The 24,839-nt window shown below is 40.5% G+C and overlaps 1 protein-coding gene across 1 annotated transcript in view; it reads right to left on the reverse strand.

Moving 5' to 3' along the window:
* Window positions 1-24,839, reverse strand: part of LSAMP (limbic system associated membrane protein) — a 658,501-nt gene that overhangs the window by 225,987 nt on the left and 407,675 nt on the right. The gene's annotated exons all lie outside the window — the stretch shown is intronic.

A 24,839-nucleotide genomic window follows, 5' to 3' on the forward strand; every position in this document is an offset into this window, starting at 1 on the left:
GAGTTTCCCTTCCAAATACTAGACGGATAGAAGAAAACCTTCCTGTTCAAGAACTAACGAAGGCACAACACATTTCTGGCTCTTTTTCTTCTTGTCCAATTGGGAAGAAATTCCAGAGGCTGAAGCCTTCACCCAGTCATCTTTCCTACTAAACTGCAGGATGGAAATCAGGCTCCAGTTTTTGAGCTATTGTAATTCTCTTTTGCACAGTGGGCACAAAAAAGCACAGGAATGAGTTTTTCCCCCTATATCCCTTCCCCATAGGGAGGGTAACTGGAGCTGGCAACCCTATTTCTACAGCACTAGGTTCTGCTGCAGGCATGGAATGGAATTTTAAACAAAAATGGCAAAGGATACTACACTCTGCACACATCAGTCTGTGCACAAACATGATGCCTGCCTGCACTAGCTTCATCCATTTCTGCATTTTAATTCCAGCCCTTCCCTAACACATGTAATGTAAGCTGGTTTGCTTGAGGAAAACCGTATCTTTCACACAATGGAAAGAAGGCACAGGCTCTACATTTACCTACTTGCTCAATTCATATATTTTTAAAAAATACACTCACTTGACTCCTACTTTATCCTTGAGTGGACATCTGCATACAGGAAAACATACAGCAATCAGCATGCCATACTTATGCTGGACAGGGCGAATATCTTGTCTCAGGCTAGCCACTGCCATGGGGGGAAGGGTTAACTGGCTCTTTGTCATATCATTATCCTAAGCTCAATTAGGGAACAGCTGAGCTGTGATTTACAAAAGGAAAAAAATGATGTGAAGATCTAATCATGGATCTCCGAGCATCTCACCTATTGAGGCTTCACTCTCTATTCTTCCGTCTCCTATTTGTCTCTTTCCCCCCAATTGCAACATGATAGAACCAGCAAAAGAACTAATAAATGCATCTAATTGGCATCGTGCACTGAAGCGTCAGGGTGGAAAGTTCAGTGCAGGGGGGGGGAATGAGCATTTGCATTTAAAAGAATATATTTTATGGCAGGTGCTTTGCTTGCCTCAGTGACAACTTATACTTAAGTGATCAACAATTACAGGTATATATTAGCAATGTCGCCATGTTCATAATTCCCATGCTCAGAATACACATTTTGGCAGCTCATAATTGTTGCTTGAAATCTAAGGTGAGCATTATGGCCCAGAGAACTCCAGGCTGTATCTTGATCTGTGTCAGAGGAAAAGGAAAAAAAAAAACCCTTGTGCTCTGTTTCCCCTTCCTTTCTCCCAAACTTTTCTGGAAGCAGGTTTGGAATGGTGTAAGCATGCTTGAACCTGCTACCAGTTCAACTCACCTGTCATTTGCCAGTGCTGATCAGGCAGCCAATTAATCAATGGGTTGTTTGGCATTTGCAACCTGTTTGTGTGTATTTGCAGGAACAGGCTGCAGTTGCAACTATCAGAAGCTGATTCCCAGCTGATGAGGGATGTGTAATGTGCACGTGGTATGCGTCTATCATTAAAAATGTAGCTTAAAGGTAAAGGCTATGGCCCTCTGTGCCAGTTCTCAACCTGGCATGCCCAGTTAAAATGTTTGCCAGCAGCAAGAATGGGAGAATTTTTACATGAGACTTTGGAAAGTTTCTAGGTTATATGGACCAATGGTCTGACTCAGTATAAAGCAGTTATAGATGTTCATTGAAAGCAGTTTTGTATGTTGTGTAAACTGCATATGTGGAATTATGATATTTGTCTCAGACAACATTGCAGCATGTAGGAAGGCACAGTTTATGAAGAAGGGGCAACAATCAAACTTACTAGCCACATAAACATTCAATAGAATGTTGTTGTTGTTGTTGTTAAAAATAAAGTGCATTACTGTTGCTGGGCCATTTCCACACGACTTACCTCTGCCCGTAACGACCCGGTAGATCGCACAAAAAACGTGATCTCACAAAAAAACGCAAATCTCACACGAGAAAACGCGATCTTCTGCATTTTTTGCGCGATCTACCGGGTCGTTGCGGGCAGAGGTAAGTCGTGTGGAAACGGCCCTGGAGTGAGGAGGTTCAGTTCTGCCCATCCTTAGCTGTGAAAGTATTTTCTTTTACAAAGCCTCGCCCACCAGTTAACATTTGAGTATCTCTGTTTTCATAAATGAAAAAACACCCCATTTTTGTAGGAGGCTGTCTTAGACAAGCTATGTAAATTAAACAGGAATGTTAAAATATATTTTTTCTGAAACAATAAAGTAATTGGTCGAAGTATAACACAGACTATGGTCTTAAAAGATCTCATTTAAAATACAAAACTAAGACTAAAAATGTGTACAATGAAGGAAAGCTAGGTACATTTACTAGCAATAATCTCTGGACATTTTTAGCCTACAAATTTGGTACCAGCTAGAGCTTTCCGATTAATATACTTAAGGAGGCATGCTGTGAATAGTGCATGGCATTATTCTTACTGCATGCTTAAATTATACAAAAAAGTGTTTACTCTACTAAATCCAGAGGATTAACCCCTAGGATACTGACTAATCCAAAAGGGTAAACAGTTTTTAAAAGTGCAACCATATGTATAAGGATGGCATTTATGCTTAAAGTGGGCATTTGTGATGGGATGCTGTTGGAAATCCGAGCACAAAGCCATAGATGGAAACCTTTTAAGGCCAAGGATTTTAGCTGAACAGGCTACTCTGCCTATTTCACTGCTACGTATATACTGCATTTAAGCATGGTCGAGAGACCACATTCATTTAATAGTCCAGATAAAAGTCAACATTTTCTGCCATCTTCATACAAATGTGAAGTTTTGCCAGTGGGTACTTCTTTACCCTTCCCCAAATGATGTTACAGTATATATATTTTTCTGACTCTTGCATTCTGTTGTAGGACTGTAATGGATTGACATATTTTTAGATGTTTTCTGCTCTGTTTTATGGTATGGCAGTGACTGCTTATATTATCTGCAGCTGCTTAGATAATTTCATCCTTTTAACATAGGCCTCCTCATATTTTCATTGATATGTCTTTTAGTAATTGGGTTATGAACTGCCTCAGGCATTTTTAAACCAGGAATGGGGGACAGAACTATTTTAAATAAATAAATAAATTCATATCAACCATCCCAGCATTTATAGTGCGATCATCTGCAGTTACTCCTGTATAAACCCTATTAAATCAATGGATGTAAGGTGTATCAGATTGGACTGTCAAGTAATACTGCATAATTTCCCATTTTTTAAAAAAAGTTTCTCAACCTAGACAACACAAATGCATGCTAAGGACTGTGGGGACTTACAACAGGCCAGTGGAGATTCATGCAGTGAGCAGTTGTATACATTAGGCAAGGATTTTTTCTTCTGCAGAATATTGATGGTATGAGATGTCTCTTCAGCTCTGTGCTCTCAGCTAAGGGTTTGAAAGTTTGTATAACACCCAAAATATATACTAAGATTACTAGGGATAGAATTTTATAGCCTTGTGGGGACTGAATTGCATGATCACTTAAGTCCTTTCCTGTGGATGCCAATGTAGAACATGGAACTAGATGGACCAATTATCTGTTTTGGCTCAAAGAGGATTCAAATGATCACATATGTGCTATGTTTATGGGGTGTCATTCCAAGATAGCAGCAGCTGGCTAAAATCCCAAAGAGGAGAGTATTAAAGAAGAGCAGGATTTTCCAGTTATAGAAGCAGGGGGCAGAAAAAGTGAATGCTTATATTCTGCACTAGGACTGGGACTGAGCTTTTCCTACTCAGTTTCTTATGGTGCAACATATATATGGTACTAAATGAGAGATAGTCTTGATGAAATCTTCTAGTGATTTGCAGCGTGAATGCTCCTCATTTATAAATGAGGAGCATTCAGGCTGCAAGCTGCAGTATTCCTACATGATATTGTTATGTGTACCAATAATTACCATAATTATGGGCAAAGTGGATTCCGAATAGCCATTTTTGTACTCCAGGCACAAATGGGATACTCACCAAATGCTTCACCATTGTCTCAACTGATTACACTCTGATTACATTCGATATTGGATGACAGATAAAAAAGCCACATGATGCAAAGTTCGGGTACTTTAGTGTGCAAAAGTGGCCCATAAACGGCTTGAAATCACATCTGAAGGGCAAGAGTCCCACACAATTCAAATGCATGGCAATTGGTTTGTGGGAGAATTCTCTGTAGTATTGTTAACACATGCCTGTAAAGATGGGATCATAATCTTTCAACACTTCTTCACATTATATTAATGTGATCAAGTCTCATGATACAAAGCAGAAAAAATAACCCTTATTAGAATAAACAAACAGGGGACCCTCAAGGACTTGTGGGGTAGGGGGCATCTAATTTCACCATCCTCCCTTTTCCTCTTTCCTGAAAGCCCTCATAGGCTCTCCCCTTTTCCTGCTTCCTTCTCTCCTTTTACCCATCAGCCTCCATCTGCCTCCTGTCTATCATTTTCCTTTCTTCCCTCTCTCTGGCAGCCTCTCCCTGGGAAAACTCTCACCCAGTTGCATGGTGCCAGCTTAGTTGGGCCCAGTTGCACAGAGGGGGCTGGGGGCTGCAAGGACTTGTTGGACGTTCCTCATTTTCCCCTGTATCCCCTCCCCACACTATTTCCTGTTTATGTTCTCCTGGCAGCCCCCATATCCTTCTTTCCCTTTTCTCCTTCTCGCCCACCAGTCAGCCTACCTTTTATCTCCTCTGTCTTCAGCTATATTTATTTCATTTATACCCCACCTTTCTTGACAATGGGGGCCCAAAGCATCTGTCATGATTTTTCTCTCATTTCATCCTGACAGCAACCCTGTGAGGTAGGTTAGGCTGAGAGTGTGTGACTGGCCCAAAGTTAACCACAACACAGTGGGGATTCAAACTTGGGCCTCTCAGATCCCAGTGTGAAACTCTAACCATTACATCACACTGGCTTTTGTGGGGTGGGTGCTGTTGCAAGCAGCCAGACCTGGGTGAGCCATGCAAGTTGCATGATAGCAAGTCACCCAATGATTGCTGCAGGACCCTGCCCAAAGAGTCTTCCCTCAAAAGCCAAAACAGCCCAGGAAAGACCCTTGCCCATCCATCCTCCCCCTGCATTTCCATGACAGAGACCAAGGTGTGAAGGCTGGCAAAAATGTTGTAGTTGCACACAGCGGCCACTGAAGGCATCCATTTCTTAAAACTACAGGCACTCCTTTTATTTTTTAGAGCCCCCCCCCCCTGCAAACCTTGTGGTTTTCTCAGGTTTGTAGAAAGATCTGTCATCTCTGTGCATGCCACCGCTCCCTGGATTTGAGTATCCGCTGATGGGGCCGTATTGAGAATTAGATATCCTGATTTACCAATGATGAACTAAACATATACACATATGACATTCTGAGTCACACCACTGGTCTATTGAAGTCCATATGGTCTACTCTGACTAGCAATGGCTCTCATGCAGAGATGTTTACATCACCTACTGTCTGATTCTTTTAACAGGAAGCACTGTGTATTTAACCAGGGACCTTCTGCATACAAAGTAGATGCTCTAGCACTGAACCATGGTCTCTCCCCAAAAAGCACATTCATTTATCTAGATGTTACAAATCCCAGGGTGACTTTTATATCTACACTTCCAGAACTTACAATCCTAGCAATACCCTTTTATGTTCATAGAACCAGAAGTCACAATGACAGTGATAACTTTCATCTTTGTATCCAAGGATTACAATCCCAGTATTATTAGATGTGATCAGTTTCGGACAAATCTTCGGCTACAAGTATTAGGGCTGGAAGTCTTCAAGCACAATTTCAGCAAACATGAAGACTACTGGAAAGGAATAGCTTTTATATATTTAGAATAAAAGCAGCAAAACATAAAATGGAGTTTACTTCTGCTAGCTGAAAAAATATAATAGCTGTGGACTTTGCAAAATGAGAAGCATGACTGCTCACACTTGGGAGAAAAATAAACATATATAATAGTGCTGATTGTTTATTCTTTTGCTTCACTAGCTCCTCCTAGGAACTGACTGTGGGAGAGGAAAAGCATAGCATGCTGCAATGTAGGAGAAAAATGGGTACTATTTTTTGAATAATGGCAAATACCGACAGCTGTAGGAAATAATAATTTTTCATTCAATTTCTTGGAGGGGGGATTCTTTTTTTCTAATTTGTTACTTTTAAAAGCCTAAGATTTTAACAGTACCCCCCAAACACCCTGTAGGACCAAGAGGTTTCAGAAAATTGTCACATTTTAAACTCAGATACCTCACCATAGTCTAGTTCCTGATTTAAAGAGGATGACAGCATTCTTGGGTGGACAGGAACAGCCAGAAGGAAATTCAGATGTAGTGGCAGCAGAAATTCCAACATTATCAATTTGCAGAACGTTTAGCCAAGACAAAATTAATAACTCAGAAGTTGTCAGCAAAGGTACTGTGAACTGCATGGCAACATATTTGGCAGGTGAACCTACTGTTTTTGGTTGCCATGATCACTGATGAGTTGAGTATCAGGTCACGTCACCTTGCCACTGTTGAAGTTCAGCAGCTGCTGAACAGTTTTGTATCTGTGCGGTCGTTGTCTTGCGGTTTCATTTCCTTTTGCCTCATGATCAGTTTTACATCTGTGCAGTAGATGAAACTGATTTCCCCCCAGTGTTGTGGATGGTAATTAAATGGGGGGCTACAACTCCCATAAAGCAGAGCAGTGCTCATTAGGCTGTATGAAAATGTGCATGCTTGAAATGTTGCCAATTGCACCCTACTGTACTGTTTGAATATGCAGAAAGAGACCCAGTGAACAGGCTGAGCTGCTCATGAACAGTTGAACTGCATGACAAAAAAAAGTTTCCTGCTCTCAAGTGGTGAACAGAATATGAACCAAACCAGCAGGTACCTGAGCATCCTTAGCTGAGAGAAGTGTTGCCAAATAGCCCCCCCCCCTCCTGCCCCAAGGCCTGCCATCAACTGTGTTTGGGTTTCCTGCGTTGCTGTTTTACTGCCACACCAGAGACTGCCTTGCATGTGTGCACTTTAATACACGTGTCTGTTTCCTGCCTGTTTATTATCTACCACGAACTGTGCCTGTCTCCTATCTCTGCTATGGACTATGTTGTTTATACTGTTCCCTGCCTCCATGGAAGCCTGCCTCACCTGGGCCCAAGCCGCGCTGTTAGCAGCCACGTGCCAGCCAGGGAGACCTCCAGCGAGCCTGACCAGGCACCCCCTGGCTAGTCCCTGCCCTCGCTACTGGGCAACCTGCTAGCAAGCCCAAGCCATGCCAAGGGAGAAGCCATGTTTCCCAGGCAAAGAAGAACCACTATGGACTGTGTGCTCTGTGGCAGCCATTTCCAGACCAGGCTCCTGTCACATCCACGGAGCCCAGCCTCACCCTGATATGCATATCTCTGGAAGCCGCCCTGAGATGGAAGCTAAGTGCTGACTGTCCAGAACAGCTAATGGATGCATCTCAATGCAGCCACCGCATTCCTGGACTGATGACATCAAGACAACACCAGCTTCCTGGCCGATCCAATCAACCCACCCGGCACTCCCCTCCCCTCCTTTGTTCCCACTTCCCAAGGTGTCACAATACTACAATCAGATTCTAAGATGGCCCATCCAGGGTAGTTGTAAAGCCATTAGAACCTTTGTTTAACCGGTGAGAACCACTGGGAACAGCACCAGCCCCAGGGTACGTTTTGGGGTATTTAAGCTGGCCTCCCAGGCCACATGGTGCGCGTGCCATTCCTATCCAGACTCCTTGCTGTCACTCTATATTGGATCTAGTGCAGGCATTAGACCATCTCATCTCGGTGCTACGTCTTTGCTCCACGTCGGGATTGTGAGCATACCCAGCTTCATCGCTCTCAAGTGGGCTACCCTGCTAATGCAACCGTCTCTATTTTCCTACTCTGTTTTCCTAGCTCTTGTGTGTAACCTTGTATGCGTGTGCTAGTTCAGGCATATGCCACATTATTTAGTAAAACATGTTGTATCGTTAATTAGTCTGCCTCTTTATTGCATGAGCGTCTGGAGAGGGACCCTGGTATAAATTGGTTAAGACCCGCAGTAAATCCAGACTGCAAGCTAATTACCCAATCAAATAGAGCAGTTCTGGTAACAGAGTACTACAGATTACTAGTGAACTCACAATATGAAATGTTTATTGCCAGAAATATTTTAGATTCAGACGTGATGCTGTATGAAGAAGAACATCAGAAACAAGGGTTGCCTTAGCCTTGTAACTACTTGGGTGTTCCATTCTTAGGCAAAACTTTATGACCTAACAAACACCATTGTTAAAAGGAAACTCTTGTTTCAGTTCAGTTGTAGGCAGGGGCACCTTTGGGTCTTGCCACTATTTTGTTGAAAGTTTCAGATAAAGATGTGCATCATATATAGAACGTCATAGCAGATGCTTCCGAGTCTATCAGTTCCATATATCTATGCTCCTTGAATACTCTGCCAACAAATGTCCCTCTTGGTTTCACATAGAAAGAGACAAACGAGATCCATCCATGCCCACTTACAGAACTCAGTTCAGTTTTCACTGAAGTCAACAGGAGACTTTGCTGTGAATTTCAGGATGAATAACTCTAGCCATTTATTTTGCACATGTTTAATATTATCATCTGCCTCAAGGCACAAGACACAAATCAAACCATCAGATGCAGTTGGCTAGCTCCCAATGACTTATGTGTCATAGTTCCTCAGGATTTCATGAGACAGTTAAAAAAGGAATACGCCATATGTAGGAAAGGTAGAAACTCGATTAAGAAGGTAGAAAATAGTATAGACTGCTAAACTGAATAGGGCAAAACCAATACATCAATCACAAGCGAAAGCTTTGCAAATGCAGTGAAGGGAACTCTAGTAACAGTGGTGGCAGAACATCAGTTTTCATTTTTTCCCTTTCCTGGTCATTATACAGAAACCATATTCTTTGTCTCTGTTAGTAGTAGGTGCTAAGTAATTCTGCACAACAGAGCTAACCCAGACTCAAAGTGCACAATATGTGAACTACTGTCACTTTACAAGATGAAGTTTTCTATACAGAAGTTGCTTGCTGCTGAAATTCATTAGAAGTTTAAATCACATAGAAATCTGCAGTTGTATCAAAGTGGTGTAGAGATCAGAAATTACAAGCAGTTTTATTTAATCGAATCCACTGTTCATTTGTCAAGTGGCCAACCTATTATTTTCAGCAGCACCATAATGATTATTCTCTATTCTCACAGTATCTTTATTACCCTTTGTGCTAAACCAGTCGTAATCTCATTAGATGACTTCTGATTGTGAAATTTACCCCTTATTTCACTGTTTATGCTGCTTTAAAACCATAGTCACCATGATGTAGTGCAAACTCAAAATTCACACATGTATGCAAGCTGATTATGTGTTTCCAAAGCTTTAGGGCTAAGAAAACAATGATGCATTTTGAACTCCTTCTAAAGAAGCTTATGGATGCTGCAGGACCTGGAACCCTTGTTAGACAAACATGTGGTAGTGGTGGCCAGGAGCAACTTTCACCAGTCCAGCTGTTGAGCCAGCTGCAGTCTTTCCTGAGCAGAAAATATCTTGCTATTGTGGGGCATGCCCTTGTAACTTCTATATTAGATTACTGCAGGGCTCTCTGTGTGGCACTACCCTTGAAGGCTGTCTGAAAGTTGCAATTGGTACAGAATGCTGTGGCCAGAGTGCTAATTGGAACGAGTTGTAGGGACCATATCGTTCCATACACTCTGGCTCCCGATTTGTTTCCAGGCCCAATTCAAGGTGCTGGTATTGACCTTTAAAGCTCTATATTGTTTGGGATCAACATATCTTATAAACCACCTTTTCCCATATGAACCTAGCCACGTTCAGCCATCCAATCTAGTCATCTCTGGAGATCTTGCTTCAGCAGCACCATAATGATTATTCATTATGGTGCTGGAGGATTATTCATTCAGCTGCTGGAGGTGACCCCTCCATCTAAGGCTAAATGGGTGGAAACATGAGAAAGGACCTTTTTATTGGTGGCACAGAAACTTTGAAACTCCAGCCCCAGGGAGATTTGCCTGTCTCCCTGTCGTTGTCTTCTGCCAGCTTGTGGGGGATTCCGCATGATCAATTTTGATCGGACTTTCTGAGCAGTCATGCCACGGTGGAGTCCTATGAATCCACTTCTCCCCAATTCCACATTAGGCTTTTGTTTCGCACATTTCATCGGCTCAAAGTCCATCATGCGGAATTTTTGACAGGATAAAAATCGATTCCTCATCGCTTTTTCCAGGGGAAGTGTGGAATGAGGCACATCTTCATTTTTTTTAACCCCCCCCCAAAAAAACGTTGCTACACATAAACGTTGCATCAAACCAACACATTAGAAAAAAATTTCTCACAAAAAAACGTTGCTACATATAAACGTTGCATCAAATAAACATATTGGATAGGCCAGAGCACTTCCCGCCGATATTGTGGAAGAGTATTGGCTATTGACATTTGGAGGGAAAATTGTTACCAATGACACCGCGTCTATCTTTCCCGCTTTCTTCATGAGCGGTGTGGTTTAGTGATAGGTGTTGTGTTGAGGACGGTCTCTTTGTCCCTCCATGAAATGCCTAGACCACTAGTTGAACGCTGAAGTTCCTCCATCACACTTTCACTCTACCTCAGAAGCTGTCAGCTGTCAGTGAGCAACAAGTAACAAATTTGGCGTGTTGTAAAATGGACCCATTATTGGTCAGCTGTTGTCATGTGACACAGGATATGTTTCTGCATAGATTTGTAGAAACGTTGCAACGTTTTTTTACATTTTTTTTAAAAAAAAGAGGGGAAGGGAAAGGGTAGTGGGTGTAGCTTAGAAAACATGATTGGCCAACCAAATTAAGTTGATTCGAAGGGTGAGAGAAAAGAGCAAGGGTGGAGAGAACATCAGATAAAGAATTCCGCATGATTAAAATCCCTAATCTGCTGCGCATGGACAAATAAGTCGGGGGAAAGCAGGATGGAAAAAAACTGGACAAAACGTGCAGTGACTTCGAATCTTCTGCTAGGATTGCCTTCCCACGTGTGGAAACACAAGAAAAAATCAAGGTCATTTAGAAGCTGAAGCAGGGAAAACCATTCGTGCGGAATCACCCTGTGAAGACTTTGTTTCATTTGGCATACTCCCAAAAAACTTTTATCAGCCTCCTCCCTTGTTTGTGTATGTGTGTTTGTATGTAGGGGTGTGCATTTTGGGTTTCCGATTTGGGTTTTCAACCCAAATTGGGCCTGATTTGGAAAGATTCAGGATTCCCAAATCGGCCCCAGCGTTGCTGAGCTGATTCAAGAATCCTGAAGCAAAGCTTCCCAAAGCAATTTGTATCGCTTTGGGAAGCTTCAGGCAAAGCAGCAGCAGCTGCAGCAATTTTCTAGCTGTTTGCATTTGCAAACAGCAATACAAGTTTCAAACTTCCCTCCCCACTGCTTTTTTCATCTGATGGGAGAGAAAGGAGGGAAACGGCAAGAAAAGTGCTGTTTTGAGCTTCGGTGTGCTCCATAAGGATTCCCGAATCTTTATGGAGCATATCAAAGCATTTAAACGCCCGAATCAGGTTATCCTAAATTGTTTCAGGTTTACCCAAAGCAGGAAACTCAAATCCTTTTTGGGTGCACACCCCTATTTATGTTTTTGTATTATATATAGATTTTAAATGTTATTAAAATGTTATTTTGGTTTTTTAAATACTTTCTTATTGGTTTTTAAACCCTTGGGGAACCTATTACAAGTGAAAAAGCGGCATATAAAATTTTAAACAAAATAAATAATAAATAAAAAAACTATAGTTGGTCTGAAGTAGGGCTGCCAACCTCCAGGTGGAGCCTGGAGACCTCCCAGAATTACAACTGATCTCAACACTACAAAGATCCATTCACCTGGTGGAAATGGCTATTTTAGGTTGTGGATTATATGGCATTATACACCTCTGAGGTCACACCCCTTCCTAAACCCTACCTTCTCCAGGCTGAACTCCCAAATCTCCAGGAATTTCCCTACTCGAGTGGGCAACCCTACATATGAAGGAAGAATCACTTTTCAAGGAAAATTTCCGTAGCCTCCCCTTTTGGTGATTTTTCAGGGATTGCATTATAGAACAAAGTACTGAGTCACAAAGACTGATGGCAATTGGTGATCTGACTGGGGCTTACAACATGCAGCCGAATTTGAATGGCTGTGCAGAGTTTAATATTATCCTGTTCAATACACGATTTCAAGCCAGCTGACATTACCCATGTTATGACACATGGAAGGAAATGATACAATAATCTAAAATAAAAAATAAAATAATGCTGAAGTAGCAGCACAGTAGGGAAACAATGGCAGTGAACATGATTGAAAAGGGTGGAAAAATTAGCATCAGCAGTGGAATCCTGTGAACAGCTACCGCAATCTAAGCCCATATAAAGAAATAGACTTTGACTGGGTGTATAGGATTGTGCTGTAAGAGTATTTGGGGGAAATATTTCAATTTCTCAATGTCTCATAACATTCTGTTTTTAGCCTGAAAACTGAAAATGACAAACTTTTGGTGCAGTCATAAAGACTCTCTCTCTCTCTCTCTCTCTCTCTCTCTCTCTCTCTCTCTCTCTCTCTCTCTCCCCATCCCCCCTTTTCAAGCAGTATTCCTGGGATGTTTAAAGGTTAGGGTTGAGGATAATTATAGCTGTTCAAATGTATACCTACCTACCTTATAAAAGGTTTAAAAGGACGTGGGATGTCACACTATTGTCTATTCTATATAAACATATTACAGAAGAACTGGCATCATCAATTTAACAAATGTATTAAACAGTAGGTGTGATTTGTAATGTACTGAAATAAAAAAAATCAAGATAATATTCAACCTTTTGAATTATTTACAGTGTTAAAAACAATAATCTTAATGGTTTTCTTAGATATTGTCTTCTCTTATTCTTTAAGGCAAGCATACATTTTAAGTGCTGTGAGGAACTAAATGACTTATCATGCATGTGTTGGGATTACACATGACCAGCTGCCACCAACATGTAGCATACATGTGGTGACTGAGATGCACTGAAGTTTATGTGCTAATCAATAATTCAGTTCTACTAGCAATAGGAAAAACTGTGGTTAGATAAAAAAAATTGATATACCACCAGCCTTTTTGTCCATAGTCTAATATCTCTTCAATCAATAAAATCAGGAAAAAACTAATAAAATGCTGATTTCTACAACTATTTGCAAAGTGTATAAGGTAGGCATATTTCTTTTTTGCTTGCTCTTGGTAGTGATTAATACTTTTCTTTCATCCTTGAGTACTGTCAAGTGTCAAGGTGCTGTGTTTTCAGGGTAGCTTTTTACTGTACATCTACCTGGAAGTATAATATGCCTTGTATAATTTTTGGTTTCAAGCGGAGCTATGTCTGGCTAGGAAATGGGAAACTTTGGTCTAAAATGAGAAACTCTGATTAAGATCCATCTGGCATTGCTTACTCTATTTATTTATGTTGACACTGATCTTAAAGATGGGGTGGTTGGGTCAGTGAGTACTGTATTTGCTTCAACTGCTTCTATTTACCAGGGACATTCTCTTTTCCCCCGGTACCTACCAATTGTTAATCGCCAGCCTTATTTTATTCTTGTTATACATTCAGAGGAACGTTTTGGTGTTTTTAAAAATTTTCTGTGTATGAAATAAAAGCAGTGTAAACATTATTTGGTGCTCTATTTCATGTTTACAAAAAAACTGTTAGGTAGTTTAGTCTGAGAGAGTGCAGCTAGCCCAAGATCACCCAGTGAGCTAGCTGCATGGTGGAGTGGGAAATGGAATTTATGCTCTCCCATAATAACACTGTACCACACTGTGTCTGTACATCCCATCCATCTCCCCACCTTAAATGCCTATTGCTGAATAAGTTGGTATCTTAGCTATTCCGTGACAAGTACATCCAGATCCACTGTGGAATTATACATTCTTCCAAACACTCTTAAATTTTGAAAGACTTAATTCACAGAGAGTTCATACGCAAGAAATAGATTTAAAAGAAATTAATGAATTATAAGGCAACTGCTGCGGCCATGTTATTAACATACCTGCTTCAGAAGGTGATTAACACACTTGCTTCAGGACAGTCATTAAAGAAGCTTCAGCAATCTGTAATAGTATGTATATTTGGAAACAAGGTAATGCTTAAGCATCAGTCCTTGGACTGAGACTAAAGAATTACAAATAGGCATGAAACCAAAGATCAAAAACAGTCTGTTCAATTTGAATACCCCGATTTTGATTCCATTTCTCCCTTATGAGTACTGAACCCAAGAGTCTTTAATTTCATATCAGTGTCTCTTTATTCTTGACAAATTCATCCCTTTACAATCAATGAGTTTATCAAAGTTATATTTGCATCAATTGCATGTAAGTGGAGAGTATAATGTATATAACTGCACTGATGTATGGAAAGGGGAAGGATATGAATATTTTAAATAAATAGCATATAGATATTATTGCCCTAAACTGAAACAAAAAGAAACAAAACAAAAGAACATTGATGACTATAAGGAATTTTAGATGAACAAAAACTGATGAATTGGTTAAAAATGAAATAATGACCAGATTTATTTATTTAGATGACGCATGCAGCACTTGCGGACACAAAGTAGAAACATAAACACAACCACCATAAAATTATCAATATGAAAACAAGCCATGATGATAACAAGGTTATCACAGTCTCCTAGAGTAAAGTAGTATTTATATTGGCTGATCCCCAGTTATAGGTATGAAAGTGTATAGCTATTTTCATATGTGAAATGTCATAGTGTATCAATATCTATGTACATTTTCTCTCTCTTTCCCTGCAGGCTTGAGATCTCATCTCATCACACCCTATATGGGAACTCCTTTTGATGTGAAAGCAGACTGCAAATCCTGCTTCAGTGTTTTTGCTTTTATTTATTTATTTTTGACAGGCTAGAGTGAGGGCTATCTAGACCACTTATGGGTCCTTAGATAAAATGGACTATTGTGTTGGGCTGCACTCAAGTAGCCATTTTCAGGAAACAGGAGCTTCTCCTACTCGTCTGCTGGAGCGCAGAATGCCCGAGTAATAAGAGCAAATAAGGTAGAAAGCTGGAACTGTATTTTAAAATTTAATCTGTTTTATTGGTCAAAGCCTTTACATTTTCCCACTTCTGGTAAACAAACCAATTTTAAAAAAAGATTTGTTCTCTGATTATTCTGGAAATAGCTGCCCTATCCACATTAACTCAAGGACTAGTTTTATGTTACCATGTTAAATACAGGAGGTAATAGAGCTGTAACCATACATTTAAAAAAATCACAACATTCATGCATATATAGATGAGGTTTTAGCTTGTTTGGGTATCCTGTAACACTGGAGTCTGAGTCTGCAGGGGAGAAAGGTATCCTGTTGGATTAGCTTGTTTATGTGATAAACTAGTGAGTATAACTGTGATATATAAAAACAGGGTTCTGAATAATCCAGGTGGTGCTGTACCCATGTGTAAAGACACAAAGCAACGCATTTGTTTTTGTTGGTTTCATTCCATTAGTGGACAGCCATAAGACGTAAATAAAGAAGAAGGCTGCTGAGCTCCAGAATTTTAACCAGAGAGAAATTTAAAGCCAAGCCATCGAAAAAGGCTTCATTTTCTTCTGTTAAAAAGAAGACAAAATTAAATGAGATGCTGCTGGAGGGTAGGAAGATGACATAGTGCATGGAATCAGACCATGTGGCACCTCGAAGCTGTTTCAGCTTTACTACTGGTTATGGTATCACATATACACACTTCAGTTTAAGGGCATCCAGCCCACTGGAGTACTTTGACCTCTGCTGATTCACCTCTCATTCCCCTAAGGTCACATAGTACATGTAAATCAAATGGCCTAAGAAAGTTGGAAGGCAGACAGATTCATTCCCAAGCCCTGAGAAAGAACGGAGGCATCAGATGTGTGATGTAGAGTCCAATTGCCTTTCCCCCCTCTGGTGAGCAGCATGACTGACGTCTGTGTTTGTCAGCAGAGACAGCTTGTCTTGAATTTGAGATAGCTAACTATCACTTGGGGAGACTATTAGAGGCAGAGGATGAAAGGGAAGAAAAACCTAGAGAGAAGTAAGTGAGGGAGGAAGATGAAGGAAGAAGGTAAGGAAGAGAAAGATATATAAAGTTTTATATAGTAACTTCTTAACTTGGGAAACAGTCTTGATAATAAAGTGAGAATGAATAGAAATTCCTCAAATGGACTAGAGCGTTATAAGGCAGAAGGAGCCAATAAACGGTTACGTGATCTAAGAACATCCCATAAATGGGGAGCATAGTACTCTTGTTTCCCTCTTATTTAATATAAGAGGACACCCACTGGTTGGGCTTCTGACTGCTGATCACAAACGAGAAACCGAATCTTCAATGATCAGTCTAACTGCTCCTCAATCCATTTTAGGCTGTTCAGCATGTTGCCTCCCTGTATCTCTTCCTAACCATGCAGTACATCATATCTAGTTTTTCACAAATGTATGTTCTCACAAAGCCTGAGTTCTACTATCGCCCGTTCTTACTGTGTAAGTGCTCCACTCAGCAGACATTTGTTTAAAGAGACAAATCATCCTCAAATAAATGCTGTATTTTAATAAAATCCTTTGTATTCATCTAAGTAGTCCTCTAATGATACTAATGGGTGCCAATCAGTTTGAATCATCAGCATTTTTGTTTATGTGCAGTTCTGCAAAAACCTGATGCAAAACTGTTAGGTAGCTATTCATGGCTATTCAGCATTAACCAAACTAGCTGCATGATCAGCTCATTTTTAACCAACACCATTAAACAAAGTAAGCTCAACTGTTGAAAACTTTGGGAGCAAAATACACAGCATATCCAATTCTTCATTCATTGTAAATCAAGCATTTCTGCAGGTTGTATGAAATATAAAATATCAAGTGATAGGAGTTAATAGTAAACATCAACTATCTTCAGAAGTGTAATACATGTCAATATTTTGATGCTCCATGCTCATTGCAAATCACTACACACTTTCTCTTACACACATACACATTGTATGGATATGCATACTGTGTTTAGATGCTTTCCTTCCCCTTGTTAGCTCCACATTTCAATCATAAAAATAAATATCCATTACACCTATGTCCAGGGGTGACACAACTAGCAGCAAAATAGATCACTTCAAGAGTAAGTCAGAGAACTTCAGAATATTCCCAACGCCCACGGTGCAACATATGAACCCAAAAGACAGGAATTTGGGGGTGAGGTGGGGAGAGAGGTTGCAATGCAACCTCAGCATTGGCACCCCTTGTTGGATTTATATTGGTGGCCCCTTTCTAGGGAAGGAAATAATTGAACCAATTGGCAATTTTTACAGTGAGGAAATATGCTCTGGCTACTCTTGTTTCACTTTTTTCCCTTGGGGTGTAACTTCTATTAATGGTATTAGATGAGAATACAAACACTGTTAGAGTTCCAGCTCCCTTAATCAGCAATCCTAAACTATCTCTTCAGAAACCTGCACACGTCTATTCAATGGAGGTTACTCCCTGGAAAGAGTTCTTAGGACGGCTGTATTAGCCTACTGCTTTCAAGCATGAAAATATGCAGAGACCTGTGTTCTGTATCTATTAAGGATTTTTCTCACTAGCCCACCCATCAAAAGATCATTCCAAGCTCCAGTCTAAAGAAAACTACTCAAGGCTTAATCCCAATGAACTTAATTTGTCCCATAGCTTCTGATTTAAATTTGCCTTAAGTTAGTGTTATTATTATTCCCACAATACAGCTGGGGAGCTGGGGCTGAGAGGAGTGGCTTACCCAAGGCCACCTACTGACTGAGCTCATGACAGTAGTGGGATTCAAACCAGTAGAGTGCTGATTTGCAGCCAAACCACTTAACCACTGTACTACAGCAGCCACACTGTTAATATCTGTCACATGGATTAGGTGGCACTTTGAAAAATATCATAAATTTTACAATGAAGCTTAATTTTGGATTCCTGATAGTCAATACATTCATATATAATTTTTTTCAAAGTAAATTAGCATTGAATTTGATTCAGGAACATAGAAAAAAAAACCCACATGAGCCAGAATATTATGTCTAATCACTGTAATTTTCCATTAAGTTTAATTCTCTTGGAAAAGTGTGTCTTGTGGTTCTTCATATTGCTCTCAAAGGTTATAGAATTTATTACAGACCACTTAGCAAGGGAAACTCGATCAAAAATGAGGAGGCCCCCATTACTTTTGCTCATGCTACTGTTAAATAGAAAGTTGAGTGGACTGTGGGTGTCATGCTTTGGCAAACTATTTCCATATACGATCTTTAAAATGTTATTGCTCATGATGTACATCATCCAGTGTATAAAGTCTGTATGTTCATAAATGAAAATGAACGAAATGCAACAGAGAAGTGATAGGATTCACAGTTAGCTCTCTGAATTCCATGGGAGAGTATGAAAAAGCAACCCAAAGGACATGATTTCTTTCGACACAATGAAGTGCCATCTATCCATTCCAGATGTGAATTCATTTAGAAATTATTGCATCCCACTCATATGTATATCCTGCCCTTCCTCAAAGGAGCTCATGGGATATTACACTGGAATTTCTTATTTTATCCTCACAATGACCCTGTGAAGAAAGGTAGCTGACAGACACTAGCCCGAGGTAGGTAACATACTATTTTCATGGTGATAGTTTAGGCTGATAGCAGATAGCCGTGTTGGTCTGCAGTAGAACAGCAGGATTTGAATCCAAGGTTTGAATCCAGTGGCACCTTAGAGACCAACAAGATTTTCAGAGTTTAAGCTTTCAAGAGTAAGAGCTTTATTCTTTAGAGTGTCTGAAGAAGGGAGCTCTGAAAACCTTGTCGGTCTCTAAGGAGCTACTGAACTAAAAACCTGGACTCAGATCCTTATGTTTCACAGCTAAGCAGGAATTTGAACTGAGTCTAATACTCCAGCAGTTATATCACTCTGACAATACAGTCACAGAAGTGACAATATAGTCACTTTTTAGTTATCACAAATACTAAGGTTCCCTTGGAAATTACCTGGCCAAGAGCTCATATATATAGCCCCTTTGGGGGGATCACTAGCACTGATTAATTTGATATGATGGTCTGTCAAGGGGTTGGATTCAGCCAATTTTTTCATTCAAGCTTGGCTGGTTCTCCTCCTTATTACAGAACCCATTCCATGTGGTTTTAGTCCATGCAGGTTCCATGATCCCAAGAATAACCTTCTTGGTTGTCATCAATATGCAGATGACACCCAGTTGTATATGTTGATGGGAGGCCGACCCGATTCTGCCCCGACCCCCTGTTGAGAGCCCTGGAGGCCGTGTCTGGGTGGGTAGAACAGAGCAGGCTGAAGTTGAATCCTGCGAAGACGGAGGTCCTGTACATGGGCCGTGGACTGTCGGAGGCAGGGATTCTTCTCCCGATCTTTGGGGGGGGGGCACCACTTGTGTCCGTATCATCAGTTAGGTGTTTGAACATGATTCTGGATTCCTCCTTGTCTATGGAGGGCCAGATCGCAGTTGTGGCTCGGGCCACCTTTGGCAGGCCTGGCAACTGGCACCCCACCTCTTGGCCCAGGACCTACTGACAGTGATCCATGCAACTGTCACCTCCAGGTTAGACTACTGTAACTCAGTCTATGCAGGGCTGCCCTTGGGCTTGATCCAGAGACTTCAACAGATCCAGAATGCTGCTGCACATGTCCTAATTGGAGCTTCGTGTCGGACACACATTATGCCTATCTTGCAGCAGCTTCACTGGCTCCCAGTAGAATTCCGGATCCATTTCAAGGTGTTGGTTTTGACCTATAAAGCCCTAAATGGACTGGGACTAGCATACCTAAGGGACCGTCTCTCCCTGTATGTGCCCCAGAGAGCACTTTGTTCAACCAGAAAACATCTACTGGTGGTCCCTGGCCCTAGGGAGGCTCGGCTGGCCTCTACCAGGACCAGGGCCTTTTCGGTCCTGGCCCCAACCTGGTGGAACTCTCTGTCTGAGATCCTCAGGCCCACCAGGATCTTGTATCATTTAGGCGGGCCTGTCAGACAGAGATGTTCCGCCAGGCATATGGTGGAAGCTAATTTTAGCCCATCATTGCCAAGTCTTCCACTGGTCTCCCTCTACAAAGGGTATGGAGAGTCCAATCATGCTGGTTGCCCCGAAAAGGGTACAGTATTTTATCTGTTTTTATGACTGATTTTAAGTTGTATTTTAATCAATATTGTACCTCGCCCTGAGCCCGCTTGTGGGGAGGGCGGGTTAAAAATTAAATAAATAAATAAATAGTTAAAGACCTTTTCTCCCCCTTTTCATCAGCAGTAACCCTGGTTGTATTCAACCCAAAATGAAAAGGACTGTACCCAGGTGGGAAAGGTGCCTGGTTTTCCCAGGACACTATCCATGTTCCTGGTTATGTGTTACCCGCACATGACTGGGAGAAAAGAAAGCTGGTGTCTGAAAAAAAAGTTTGGATTCATATGCCTTTAGCTTGACATTCTTGATCAACTAAAGCCTAAAACTAAAGAGTAGTCTCATGGTGACACAAACTTTCTGGATTAGGGCCCACTTCATCAAAGAGCTCAAAGCTCCTGTATAAATTTGAGATTTGCTCAGAAATGTCAGACTGTACCACTGATGCTGCAATGCCTTTCATAACAACCGAAGACACATTTCATGCATCTGATACTGTAGTCTATGAAGGATCATGCTACAATAGAATAGTAAGGCAACAAGTGGTCTTTGGTGCCATTAGATGCCTTTTTTTGAAGTCAGTGGGTTTAATATAGTGTAACACTGCTTAGGATGATACCAATAACTCCTGCCTTTTAGATGGCTAGTACCAAAAATATGCAAGGACTCCATAGATTTGTTTAAAGCCCTTCACAATGTTTTTTTTTTTGAAAAAATTTTTATTGGGTTAGAATCCATTATTTTTACATTTACATTCAATTTTCCCCAATTTTTTCATCTCTAACCCCCTCCCTTTCCCCCCCTTTTTGTTGACTTCCAACAGCTTTCCAACCCTTTGTCCCCTTTCCCTTACTTTTATTAGCTTCCTCTATCTAAAACAAATATATATTCTCCGTTATTCTAAGCAGTACATCCTTAACTATTTTTAACATTGTATGCCCAAACTGTAAGTCTTTGTTTCCATCTTAGATAAACAATTTATCCCATTTTTCAATTTCAAATATTTCTATATATCATAAACCATATAGATCATACATTCATTTATATCAAACAATTTGACTTATTCTCTATATATTACTCATTCTATCTTTTTGTAATAATTCTATATATCTCTCATCCCGTAGTCAATCAATTTAACTCATCTATATCTTCAGACATTCAGTTTGGTACAAAACTTACCAAAAAGAAAGAAAATATTGTTAGTTAATCAATCCTTATATTTAATCCTTATAGTTAATTATTTTCTATCTATGTTCTGTTTGTTAACCTGTATATATCTATATATATATCAATCTATTAATCTGACTGCTTATTAATTCACATTTATCTCTTCTCCCCCCGGTAAAGTCTCCCCCCTCTACTTCAGTGCTTCAGTAGTTCTCAAACTGCCACAGTTTTCCTCCCACCTCCCATTTCTTCTCCAGGTGTTGTTTCAGCTTCTCCCAGTCTGTGTTGAACTGCCCTGAGTCCAGATCTCTCAGTTTTCTTGTCATCTTATCCATTTCAGCCATATACAGCAATTTGTAAATCCAATCCTCAACAGTTGGCACTTCTTGTACTTTCCATTTTTGCGCATACAAAAGTCTAGCTGCTGCTGTCATATAAAATATCAACGTCCTGTATTGGGCTGGAATTCCCTCCATTCCCAAGTTCAGTAGCAGGAGTTCTGGGTTCTTATTAATTTGAAATTGTAAAATTTCACTCATTTCTCTTATTATTTCCCCCCAGCCCTTCACAATGTTTTTGTCCTCCCCCTGTCAATGATAGTACTCTAAAGAAATCAGTAAGAATTTGCTGCTGACCTTTCTGTTATCATATCAGCTCTGTAGACGGTTAAACAACTAACATAATGTACTGCCCACTTTACCTTTTGTTTATTATACTGAAAAGATAAGAATCTTTGGATGGGGGGAGGCAAATCCACCTATAAAGGCAGTCAGCTTGCTGCTATATAACATCAAAACATAGCTTCGAAACAAGTTTCAGTTAAATGAATACATAATGGCATAAAACATAAGAATGGGTTAATGTTCTAGAGCACTTTCACCAAGAAGAAGAAAATCACTAGGTAGTCAGTGTGCACATTAATAAATGAAAGCGAGGTGACATTCAAGATGATTTTTAAACAACTAGGAAGCCAAACTGCTGGTTAAAAATACCACAAAGCCTTTAGCAAGGAAAATAAAGACTAAAGTGAGGTGGGCAATCAGGAAATGATGGTGATTTAGTAAATATAATTATTGATAAAATGCAGGCAAGGAAATGTTTCGGGGGGGGGGAAAAACTCCAAGTCTCTACAAATCATCAGCTAATGGATTAAATGCATCCAAGGGTGAGAAGGAAATTAGCTGATCAATTCATTCAACAACTGCTAATTATATCTGACAAGTTAGGGAGAAATGGGGAGGAAATGCAGGATTGGAAGAAAGCAAATATTCTACCAGTCTTTCTTGCATTTTGAAGGAAACACAGGCTCAAGCTGGAGCTGGGACAGCCTGAATCCCCTCTATCTCTTTTAAAAAGGTGTCATATCTACTTCAAAGCCATTGAGTTTTTAATGACGTATATAGTATCTTTTAAATGACATAGAGCTTTCCCCCATCCAAGGTGCTGTGCTATTCAAAAAGTGTTACATTAATTATTAGGCCCATGGAAACTGACCCTCTTCAAAACTATCTTTAGGATCCCTTATTCTCTGTACTCTTTGGTGCTTATATTAGCATCCACAGAAACAAAAGCCACTATCTCCCAACTTGTCCAGGTCCTGCTCATCTTGCATATGAACTATTTTGGCAGCCAAGCCAATTTGCACTACTGTATGAGTCATTGCTGCCTGGAAAACTGGAGGGTATGGATCACATGTACATTCTGAGGTATGCAGGTATGCTTCGTGCAAATTAGATGCATGAACATCTGGAGGATTAGAGTAGAGCTAGTGGATACAACACTGGTCTCCTTCCATGTTTTCATTTCCAGTTGGGCCACTTACGTGATCCCTTCATGCATAAACATTTCCTGGTTAGAGGCATAGGCCACTTTTGCACATAGACAAACATCTGTACCCAAGTGAGCCTAGAGCAAGGAATGGCATATGAGCACTGCTCTATAGCATATTTAGAACAGTTGTTACTACAGATCTGTTTCTACTATCTTAAGGACAACACCATCAATTTCTGTTTTTTGCATACAGAGATAATCATGTAGGAAAATGTGTATATGTTATAAAGAACAGTTTGGCATGTGAAATCAGGCATTAATTGCATGTATTTGTCACCCAATCTATGATGCTGTGAGAGAAAGAATACTTGCACTGCCTTTAAAGTGGTGGTGATGGAGAGTGCCGTCAAGTTGTAACTGACTTACGGTAACCCCTACTGGAGTTTTCAAGGCAAGAGGTTAACAGAGGTGGTTTGGCACTGCCTGCCTCTGCATAGTGACTCTGTTTTTCTCTGGACGTCTCCCATCCAATTACTAACCAAGGTTGACCCTGCTTATCTTCCAAGATCTGATGAGATTGGGCTTGCTTGGCCTACACAGGTCAGGGCCTTTAAAGTAACACAATATTATTTACTGTTTTATGGAGGGGTAAGGGAAAACGATATCCTTTTGTCTTTCAAATCTGCATCAACATGAATGACCAAGAGAGCAATGCTAAGCAGAACTACTCAGAATCCTACTCAGGGCTATTCAATAGGATTTACTCCCCGGAATGTGTTCTTGGGATTGTACTGCTTGTCTACTAATGACTCAGTCCCCTGCCACCTTTAAAGAGGTCAGTGTTCCAACAGAAACCTTAGTAAGTGCTAGAAGCTTAAAACAATGTCCTTTACTTCTCCAAACCCTTATTTTTACGTACATCCTATATTATTAAAAACGTTATCAGAAGCAAATGTTAACATCAAATATAAAAGAATGTCACAAAAGAAAATTCAGGGTACTAGCCATCCACTCTTTAAACAGAAATGTTGTTTGACGAGCCAAGCCATCATGGGCCCAGGCAGCACCTCAGCAAAGTGAGCTGCCCTGGACCTCTCACACCTCGGCAAGGCAAGCCGCCTGGCCTCAGTGAGGAAAGGTGACTTAGGCCCACACAGCACCATGCCTTGGCAAGCTGCCCCAAGAGCCACATCTCAGTGAGCCACCCCAGGGCCACAACAAGGTACAGAAGGGCGGTGGTTCTGGAAAAAGGTAAGGAGTTGAGGAACAGGTTTTGAATGTCTTTAATCCTAGAAATGAGATTCAAGATAGGTTTGCAATGGTTGTGTGCCTGTATCAATAAACACATACTGCAAAAATATTAAGTTACTAATGCAGGAATGTTTTTCTCTTCTTTCTTTTCCCTACTTGGAACTGAAAGCTAAATCAAATGTCCAAATGCACACTGATTTCATCTGATGTTTTGGCAACAAAATATATACTTTTCTTTCTTTCTTTCCTTTTTTTGCATGACAATAACATATGAGTCATGTTGCCTTGAGGCAGCTTATGCCTTTATCAGTTAACATTCTCATGACACAAAAGGGCCAAACCCAGTGTGTTGAATGCATGTCACCATATGCTCTTTCTTAACTGAATCACAAAAGATGATGTTGTGTTATTAACTATGACACCATGAGGTTTTGCTTAGAAATGTAATTCAGACCAGTGTAGTGATGGCATCTG

The sequence above is a fragment of the Eublepharis macularius genome, chromosome 3 (assembly GCF_028583425.1).
Source record: "Eublepharis macularius isolate TG4126 chromosome 3, MPM_Emac_v1.0, whole genome shotgun sequence".
NCBI lineage: Eukaryota > Metazoa > Chordata > Lepidosauria > Squamata > Eublepharidae > Eublepharis > Eublepharis macularius.